Raw genomic sequence first — 10991 nt, 5'->3', positions numbered from 1 at the left:
CGTCGTAGCATCTCTTATCATCTACAGTTAGTGCCTCTAGATACAATTTATCCAACCTGAGCCATCTCATTATCAGGTTAAGCAATAATTGCGTCTTACCAGACCAAGATGGACCTATGATAATTGCTCTGAAAGAATTTGGTAGTACTGGATAATGCTTGAATGGCTCTTGCTTTCGTGTCGCCGAGAAATCAATGACATCCAGGTTGTAGAAATATAATAAGTATATGAATTTATATTGTGTTCGATGCAGAGCACCCACCCCTGCCATTGAATTAAAAACAATAACCACAAGGAATAAAAAGCGTTTACCTACAGGCAAGTGTATAAAATGTGCTACAAATAAATATAAATTTATCTCTCATGCAATATGCGGAGATATTGCTGCATCTACGTGAGAAGCATCTTCCTGGATATAATTGTTATGGTCCTGGAACCCGACTTGATATCCAACTTGACGAGAAAGATCAAACAAGACCTGGAGAGTTTCCAATAAATGCGATTGATCAAGCGTGCCACGTTGATGATGTCGCGTATAAAAATAAAGATTTACAAGAACGACATATGGCAGAAGTGAAGTTGACACACACATTAAACTCTGTAAAAAAAAATCTCTCAAAGAACCGCTTGCTAATTTTTTGATAAGATCTGCGATGAAAGGAAAATTGGTGCTAGGGGCCGGTAATTCGTCGATTATTATTATATGGAGTCGATTTATTATGGTCCGATATGATATTGGAGGGTTAGAGCAGCGATTAGTAAACTTGCTGATGCAGCAAGTGTCACACGTTCTGTTGCTGCAGATTTGTTGGCACGACAGGCAATACAGAAAATTTGTTTACCACCACCTAAAATATTCAGTACGCACATCTAGATGTCGGCGCTCCCAATGAAGTACATCATGCAGATATTTTGTTTTTACCGCATGATACTATTAAAACTGGTAGAAGTCATTCGCGCACGTAACAAATACGTGTTGAGTGTCGTTGACGTTTCAAGTAGAAATAAAAAAGCAGAACCACTATCAACAAAGACAGCAACTGATGTTGCATCTGCGTTTGAACGAATTTATCAACGAGGACCCTTGCGATGCCCACAGTTGCTACAGGTTGATCGTGGCAAAGAATTTCTTGGTGCAGTAACATCTCTGATTAAACAACATAACGTCAAAATCAGATGAGGACACACCGCATTTCATCGTGATGAGGGAATCGTTGAGCGATTTAATCGAACACTTGCTGAGAGATTGTTTGGATATCAATATGCGAAGAAAATATCCGTGAACAAAGTTCAGAAAGACAAGAGATCTCGTGAATCGTGAATAGGTTACAAGAATACCAAGTGTGATAGCTGCATTAAATGAAGAAATTAGTCGTGGAATTTTTATGAAACCTATCAACGCAATCACGAAAAAAAAAACATACCAGTACAACGACATGACTCTTTCTCAAAACAACAAGTACTAGGTAATGTGACTGTCAGTTATTTATATGAACTTGGTGTCTTGAAGGGAGTAAAAAAAAAGAGCGACTGACCCAATTTGGAGTGTAAGCACTTATAAAATTTCCAGCGTGGTAAGATCCACGGGTAGACCTGCAATCTACAAACTAGATTCAACTGCTCCTCAACGTGGATTTTTACGTGAATATTACAAGTAATTCCTCAAGTTACACAATTACCACCGCCTTCACTTTTGTGAACTGGCTCCTCGACGTCAATTACACCCAAGACTGGTCAACATCACATTTTCACGTGTGTGGCCGAGACTGCTTTTAATTCTATCCAAGGTAAACTGTATTGGGTTATTATCCGAATACTGCCACAACATTACTGTGTTACAGCAAGCACAGTGATTATTCTGTCGCTGTTTCAGTGCCATGATAAATTCAGCATCGAGATCAAAGTCGCGTTTATTTATGTTTTGTCACATTTCTGATAACTAGCTACTTGTTTCCTTACTACATCGTCGTTGATTTTCCTGAGTTAGATTATTTTTCACTGTGCAGTCCATGATAACCCTCCGCAGTTGAGATATTCTTCTGAATCGAAACACTGCTAGATAAACAAAATTTGACCACTCGATGCGATCATCAACAATCCGAATATTAGTATCCGAAATAGTTAATCCTTGTGACGAATGAATCGTTATAGCATATCCTAGCGTCCATGGAGATTTATCCATCGTTAGCGCGTTCTCAGCAGCTCTCACAGGAACTAAAACAATATCATTTAACACAAGATTTTGTTTAACACCGCTACCTGGAATGTCAGTATCAATATTTTGCCGTCGCGTATCTACTGGGTGATAACATAATGGTACAGGTAGATCTGAAACATTTTCTTTATGCAACAGAAACAATTGCTGCTGAAGTGAATCACGAACTATCTTCCGACTTGCAACTACCAAATCAGCAGGACTCAATAAATTCCCAAAAATAATTTATATGTGTTTCCGGGCTTATTTAGCGCATTATTTTACACTGAATCTTGCCTAGTTGTAGTCTGATTAATTTCTTAATATCTCTTAATTCTGGATCAAGCTCTCGGTAATCATCATTTATTTCCTTATAATAATGTACGAATGTTTTCAGCCATTCATGCGGAGATGATCCAACGAAAGATGGTGGTTGACCATGATCGCCACACATTATTACAGCAGTGTTCCGATTCAAAAACCAATCAAGAAATATGTTTAACACATCTAAAGACACTGTGCATATTTCATCCCAAATAATGATCTAAGGAATGTATTTTCACACATTCGTCCAGGATTCCATGCATTTCCTTTCCATCCAAAGAAGCTATGATAGATATTATTTTTCACTCCTCGCTCTTTCATTTCTCTGGCGAGTTTGTGTAGGCATCAACAAAACCTTTTCAAAATTCCGAAATAATTCAATCACACGCGTTGTTTTACCAGAACAACCGCACCCGTTAAGATTAACGGTTTATGTCTAGCGACGGGATCATATACTGACGGTCACAATAACAACGCTGACATAATACTATGTTTATAATAAATATTTTTTTCTCTTTTTATTCTCTATTCACCCCATGATGCATCGGTATTAATCTTTAAAAAAAACGTATTTTTTTTATCCACATAAAATGAATATGTGGCAACTGTAACCGCGGTATCATGAAATCTGTTTACAGCGATAATAAATTTATAGAAACATACGCTAACATCGAGGATATTAAATGGGTAAACTGTGGTGAATCACCACCAATGTAGCTCACAGCTGTTCCTAATTTAGTTCCGTCTGACAAGTAAGCATTATTTCGACTTATAAATGTGACTTTCTCTGTTTCATCAGCAGTTCGGTATCGTCGATAATTAGTCTTAGGACCAAAACCGTGTCTGAAATATACCAAAAGGAGTCAGGGAGAAACGCAATTTTGTGTAGACTGTGGAGGCAGAAAATACAGAACTTTAAATTGGTATAATAAAAAATGATGGTAATCAATGTCCTATAAAAACTGCTGAAAACTATCTCGATATATTTTCACGCTAGCCTCCCACATATTTTTTTTTCTAGTAATAAAATAATAATTTAGACAAATAATATTTACTATTTAAATAGAGCAAGAAAAATTTGTAAAACATCCTATCAATTAAAAATTATAAGGAATCACGTGAAGGTATCATCAAAAAATGTAAACGAAAAGAACCGATCGGTTCGGTTGATAATGCTGGTTTTCAGAGATTTTCTGCTGAGAAAATATATCTCTGTTATAAATTCGTGTATGATTGCTTTTATGGCCTAACCGAAAAAAATCTTGTGATTGATCAAATAAACGTTCAAAAAATTGACAATTCTTTGAATAATTTGCACGTTATTACACAGAGTCAGAATTGCTATCTTGGAAATACTGGCAATAATAAAATTTTTAAATAATAATAATAATAATAATAATAATGAGGACTTTGTATAGCGCCTAATCTTTAGAAGCTCTAAGCGTTTTACAACAGTAGACAACACCTATAAAATAAAGAAACATATAATAATATTATTACAAAAACAAACACCATGAAATTAGAAAAACATTAAAAAATAAAATGAACATGCTGAGAATATTTTAGGTAGGAAACTATTAGGTCTTTAAGTTTGTTCTTGCAGTCGAAATAAGTGAGTTTTGAGAGCCCTCTTGAATGTGATCACTGTGTCTTTCTGTCTAAGTTCTGTGGGCTATTCATTCCACGTTGCTGGGCCCTGGAATGCAAAAGAACGCTGTCCATATGACTTTGTTTTCATAGTGGGAATATTGAGTATACGATTGTCAGAAGAGGAGCGTAAGTATCTTGCTGGTGTGTACACATGGGTGAGGTAGGATTGGTATGTTGGACTAGAGTCTAGACTGGTTATATCTGTGAGTGCAGAGACATGGGAAGAAATAGAAATTCAATCGACATATGCAGCTTCTAAATAGTTTGACATTTTTCCAGCTTCGGTACAACATGTTGCAGATAAAATAACCAGATCACCATCTTCAAAGAAATACAAACAAAGCATTATATTTAAGTACGTCTGCGCCTCTGAAGTATAACTTTAGAAGAAAGGTATTTGAACGAAAGGAAACATTTTCAAATTTGTCAAGTAAAGCTTTCTCCAGTGGAGAGATTAAAGAGTAACCTCACTTATATTTAAGAACCACATCCACCTATAAATTAATTATTTTTATTAATAATAAAAACTTATATTTTCCTTATTTTTTTATAACTTTGTCAGGTTTCTTGTTTTCCCCGACTTTGTCAGGGATAACAGTTAAGAAAAGTGAGAAAAATAGACAAAAAGTAAGCCACGCTCCCTGTGTGAGGATTTTCTGGATTACCATGTATTAGCGGCTTTGTATAATTTATCAAACATAAATATTAGGGTCCTCCCAATGCTCGAAATTCAACAGATAACTGAAAACACTGGTCAACAGTGAAATCATTACTGACTTGAAAAGGCCCTAATCTGTAGTATTTTGGTGTGCCGAACACGAATATAACCGTGAAAAATTTGTATTGGCTCTCGTTTTGAAGATATTCATATACCTCATTTTCTATGTTTCACTGTGTAAATTTCTCCAGTAGGACTGCAGCAACATCCGGAATAATGATGTAACATTGCATAATACCATCATGCTCACATCATCCACAGTTGATTGCATCATTTTCTGATGCAATGCAATACTAATGCCATGCGGCTGCTGAAGTAAGTTGACGTCAGCAGTGTACTATACATGTGTAGGCCTATTATACTAATGCCAGGCGGCTGCTGAAGCTGACGTAAGCAGTGTACTATATAAAGCCCAATCAGATAGGTTCAGCATTTAAAATATTTTAGACGTTGTGCGAGACAGTTCAAGCTACTGTTACATAAAACTTATTATTTTATCCATTTACGTACAATAAAGAACAGTAATGCCTCGAAAGTGTGTTAATACCGCGGACAATTTTTGCTATATTTGTGGGGAAGTGACATTTGCCAACCAGAAGAAAAGTATCAATTCTCAAGTGAAGAAGGCATATCATCTTTACTTCGGATGCAAGGTTGGTGACCAAGACAAGCCTTGGGCTCCGCATATATGCTGTGCTACATGTACAACACAGTTTTCACAGTGGTTGAATTGCAAAAGGTCATCAATGCCGTTTGCAGTCCCAATGGTGTGGAGAGAGCCAAGCAACCACCTAAATGACTGTTACTTCTGCTTGGTTCCTCCTCTTTCCGGCGGAATAACGAAGCGAAAGAAGTCGAGAATAGTTTACCCAAACATTCCGTCTGCATTGAGACCAGTTCCACATGGTGAGGGACTTCCTATTCCAGAACCTCCAGCAGAATATTCTCTTGATTCATCTGACGAAGACAAAGGTGAGTCGACCTGTTCTTCTCCTGGTCCATCAGCATGCAGTGATCCAGATTTTCACTGTGGTGCATCATCAACCCCACACAGAATAACACAGGAAGAACTAAATGACCTGATTCGTGATTTGGACTTATCAAAGAACAAGGCAGAATTGCTAGGATCAAGACTCCAACAATGGAATCTTCTAGAAGAAGATGTCACAATTACTGCATATCGAAAGCGCCACCAGCATTTGGAGCCTTTCTTCAGAAAGGAAAGTAATCTGATATTCTGTTCCGATATTGAGGGCCTCATGAATGCTTTAAAAATCACTCATGACCCACAAGAATGGAGACTATTTGTGGACTCTTCGAAACTGAGTCTCAAGGCTGTGCTTTTGCACAATGGAAACATTCTTCCATCTATTCCAGTAGCGTATGCTGTCCACATGAAAGAGACATACGATAACTTAAGGCAGCTACTGAATTCCATTGAGTATAACAAGTACAGCTGGCACCTCTGTGGTGATTTGAAGGTAGTTGCCCTTTTAATGGGACTGCAGCAAGGATATACAAAATACATGTGTTTCTTATGCGAGTGGGATAGCCGAGCAAGGGAAATGCACTACATGAGGAAGGAATGGACTCACAGGCAGAATGTAGCCATTGGAGAGAAGAATATCCAACACCCAGCTCTGGTTGAGGCTCAGAAAATCTTGCTACCACCCCTTCACATCAAACTAGGTTTGATGAAGAACTTCGTGAAAGCCATTGACCGGACTTTGCCAGCATTCCGATACCTGCATGAAAAATTCCCTCGACTCAGCGAAGCAAAGATTAAAGAGGGAGTTTCTGTGGGTCCTCAGATTCGAGAGCTTTTCAAAGATGACCGGTTCAACAACTTGCTGGAAGGTGACGCGAAACAAGCATGGAATGCTTTTCGCCTAGTTTCTACAAACTTCCTCGGAAATGTTAGGGCAGAAAACTATAAGGAACTAGTAGAAGACATGTTGATGAAGTATAAGAAACTTGGCTGCAATATGTCTCTAAAGATTCACTTCCTTCATTCCCATTTGGATTTCTTTCCTAGCAACTGTGGTATTGTTAGTGATGAACACGGCGAACGTTTTCATCAAGATATCGCAACAATGGAACAAAGATACCAGGGAAAATGGTCCACTACAATGCTGGCTGACTACTGCTGGACACTCCTCAGAGATGCTCCCGAACAGCTGTACAAGAGACAGGCGAAGAAATCTAAGATGTAGTCAATGACTTGATTTTTTATAGGTAGGCTATTACAGTTGACCTTTTACTATTGGAATGCATTTCGTTATGTAAACATTAATTTCTTGCAGATTACAAAAAAACTAGAGCCAATTTTGCAATTTGACTGTCATATTCGTGTTCAGCACATAAAAATTGATAAGAATTGACTAATTTTATTTCAGTAACATGACTTTTGTAAAAATTTGTTGTCCAGTGAAATTCATGTACAGCCTTCCACCATGTCACCACGTTGTGGGTGCAACTTTTTACTCCTCGGGGTTGATTATGGGGACTGTGTGCAAAATGTTTTCAATTATCTGTTAAACGTAGAGGAGGGCCCTTGTTGGTGTATGTAAATACTGTAAATATGTCAATATTGTAAATTATGTAAATATGTATTTAACCTCATGAAGCAGTGGCACTGTTCTTAAAGAGAGTACTTTAGCACTGTAAGTGAGAGTCTCTGAGAATGAAAGAAGAAAAGAAAAAATGAAAAGAAAAGAAAGAAAACAAAAGAATGAAAATGAAAGAAAATAAATATCATGAAGCAGCGGCACTGTTCTGACAATGATTGGTTAATGAGAACTTTAGCACTGTAAATGAGTAAAGAGATTGCATTCACGGAACACTTAGGGATGCCATAATTAAGTGTATTGTGCCGTCCTTAGAATTAACTATGTATATAATGCTATAAATATACTATTATAGTTAAAATTGTATATACTGTAAATACTGTAAATAATATGTATATGTGCCGTCCTGCATTCCTCATATTGAATTATTATAAACAGTTATTTATTATATAATAAATTCCGAAAATATTAATGCGATTATTTCTCCGATTGAGACATTACATGATGATTGTATACAACTTTCTGATCAACTCGATCCTGAAAAATTGTATATACTGTAAATACTGTAAATAATATGTGTATGTGCCGTCCTGCATTCCTCATATTGAATTATTATAAACAGTTATTTATTATAAAATAAATTCCGAAAATATTAATGCGATTATTTCTCCGATTGAGACATTACATGATGATGGTATACAACTTTCTGATCAACTCGATCCTGAAAAAATTACAAATGATTTTGGAGCGCAACAGGAACGAAAATCCGAGGGTAGATACACATTAGCAGCCGAATACAGGTTTATCAAATTACTGCAGCAGTCAATGACACAATCGCAAACCTGTGTCGATGATAAACAAGTTGAACAATTCGTTTCACTCGCAACAGCGATCGAAAAAATTAGACCAGAGTTGTATCACGAATACGAAACAAAAAAGACTATGAGTGCTCGTGCGAGACAGTTCAATAAAATTATGCATAATCGTAAGCAAAATGATAGTTGTGAAAGTGAAAGTAAAAGTTGTGACATCTAAATAAAATGAAAGTTATGACAAAGTTCAGATATTAGGAACTCTTCTGAGAATTCTATAAAAAAATTATGAAACTTAAAAATATTCTTGACCAGTGGTAGGAATATTCTTGATCAGTTTTAAAATTATTATATTTTTGTAACATCAAGAAAAAATCTTATTTTTTACCGAGTTTTCATGATTTTACCAAAAACTTTTCAGTTTCCCTAATAGAATCCATTATAAAAGAGGGTCAGGTTTTTTCCCTCAAAATTTTATAAATCGGACTGAATCAAACTTTTAAAGAAACAAATATTAATATAATGACTTCACAATAAATAAATAGTGAAAAGAAGACAAAACAAAAGTGTATGAATTCGCTGACAAATGTGCTTCTGAGAAATTATTTGAAGATTTCAAGTGTGGCAAAGACGAAAAAGAAATATGTGAATCCGCTAACAAATGTGGTTCTAAAATATTATTAGGCGATTTAATTCGTGAGAAATACGAAAAAGAAATAAATAAATTCGTTAGCAAATGTGTTTTTGAGAAAAAGTTGAACGATTACATACATGTGAAGAAATTAATCTGTGCAGAAAATTTACAACACCTGAGCGCATGGTAGAGTGTACCAAATTGACATTGTTCCTGAACAATGGTAATGCACGTAAAATTATAAAACATTAAGACTATCAAAGACTGCTTACGAATTCAGCTCGTGTAACTTGGACCGTTGAAGGCAGGAATGTGCGTAATCAGAATGTGATCACAATCACATAAATTTGTAATAATATGACCTCGTTGCAGTTCATTTAACTATTCCTGCGTTAACAAATATTTCTCAATCCTCCACGAGTATGTCAACACTCCACTCTACAGTGTGTAGAAGTGTCGAAATTATTCTGACGTCCCTTTCGAGCATAGATTTGTTGTATATGAAAACTTTCACGTGTTGGTACATTATATAATATCGCACGAATATAATTATCCGACAAGCAAGACTGACTTTTTTTACTCGTTGAAGATCTACGATGGTGTTGAAGATCTATGATGACCCTCAATGAGCGCGAAGATCTACGATCTAACATACAAACTTATTATAAACGATCCATTTCTTAAATCAAGCAAGTATCCGCGATGGTCAGTAAGTTTGAAATGTACCCGTGACAGAAGCGGATTTGACATCGCAGATAAACCGGATTAACAGGTTCTAACAGAATCAAAAATCCAGGTAGGGCTTCAGGGGTAAATGTGTATAAAATGTATCCCTGCTGGGCCTGACTGGATTTTTCAAGATCTATCTGATAGCCGATATCGATTTATCACATATAAGATTCACAGATAATGTTAGCTGTGATATTGACAACACCTGGTGATATATGACTACCTCCACCGTATGGATCATTATTATGTTTGAGAATATTCGGAGGAGGGGATAGTTTTCTCCATGATTATAGTATCGCTAGAAAATATTCATCGATGATATTGTTAACTGTTTTTGTCATTTCCTCGATGTTAAAATCTGGTAATATTGGTATGTATATTTGATTTAATTATATCTGATTTAACATATATTTATTTCAATTTAATTGTTTGTCAGTTTTATTTTTTATTTTTCATTAGATGATATTGTAATGTAAATGTATTCACTCGAGATGATACTTTTTTTTTTAGAAAATAGTCTTTCACTGTTAGGTTATAAACACCAGGTGTTGATCTAAATCCTGGCCTTGTTTCATAATTTGTAGCAACCTTCGTAAACAAGTTCTATTTTATTTTAAAATGATTGGTTGTTTCCAAGGTCATGATGGGACTTTGTCTTCAAGATATAAACACTGTTTTTCTTTTTTTATTTCTTAGAGTTAAAATGATTCATTTTCGTCAGGGTCTCACTGGGTAAACGTGATATGTAACACATATTTGCTTCTATAAACTTCCAGAAGATGATTACGTGACCCTTCTTACGTTTCAGAAAGCCATATAACCCATGTTCTGGAGAATTAATATCAGTAGAAGCTGGGCTGTTAAACTGTTAGTAGTATGTTGTGCTGTTTGGAGTTATTTCAAATTACTTGGTTTGGAGTTATTTCAATTACTTCGATTCAAAAAGATTAATTCTGTTGTTTTTCTTGAAAATACGTGTGCTCATGTAATATCATGGAACAAGAACAGTTATGTTTATAAAACTTTGTTCAGGTATCAGAAACCAGAGTGATAATTTTTTTCTACAAGGAACTGTAGACTTCAACTCTACAGATTGCAGCATACGTCATCGTCTTCCATCTTGGATTCTTCGTCGGGATTCGAACGTGAAATCAGTAGAACATTTTGTTATTAGGACTACTAAAATTTTATTCTTGGATTATTTTTGGGTTTGATTCTATAAAACCGTAAGTTCATATTTTTCATTTTTACATAATTTTTTAAGGGAAATAAATTATTGTATTTTTAAAAACTTGTTGTTTTCACTGTTTCTTGTCTTACTGTTTATTCGAGCCTAAACAAGTGACAAAAGAATATGGATTTT

The sequence above is a fragment of the Sinohyriopsis cumingii genome, chromosome 4, assembly GCF_028554795.1.
Source record: "Sinohyriopsis cumingii isolate HCF-2022 chromosome 4, ASM2855479v2, whole genome shotgun sequence".
In the NCBI taxonomy this organism is placed as follows: Eukaryota; Metazoa; Mollusca; class Bivalvia; order Unionida; family Unionidae; genus Sinohyriopsis; species Sinohyriopsis cumingii.
This window is presented reverse-complemented; position numbering follows the sequence as displayed.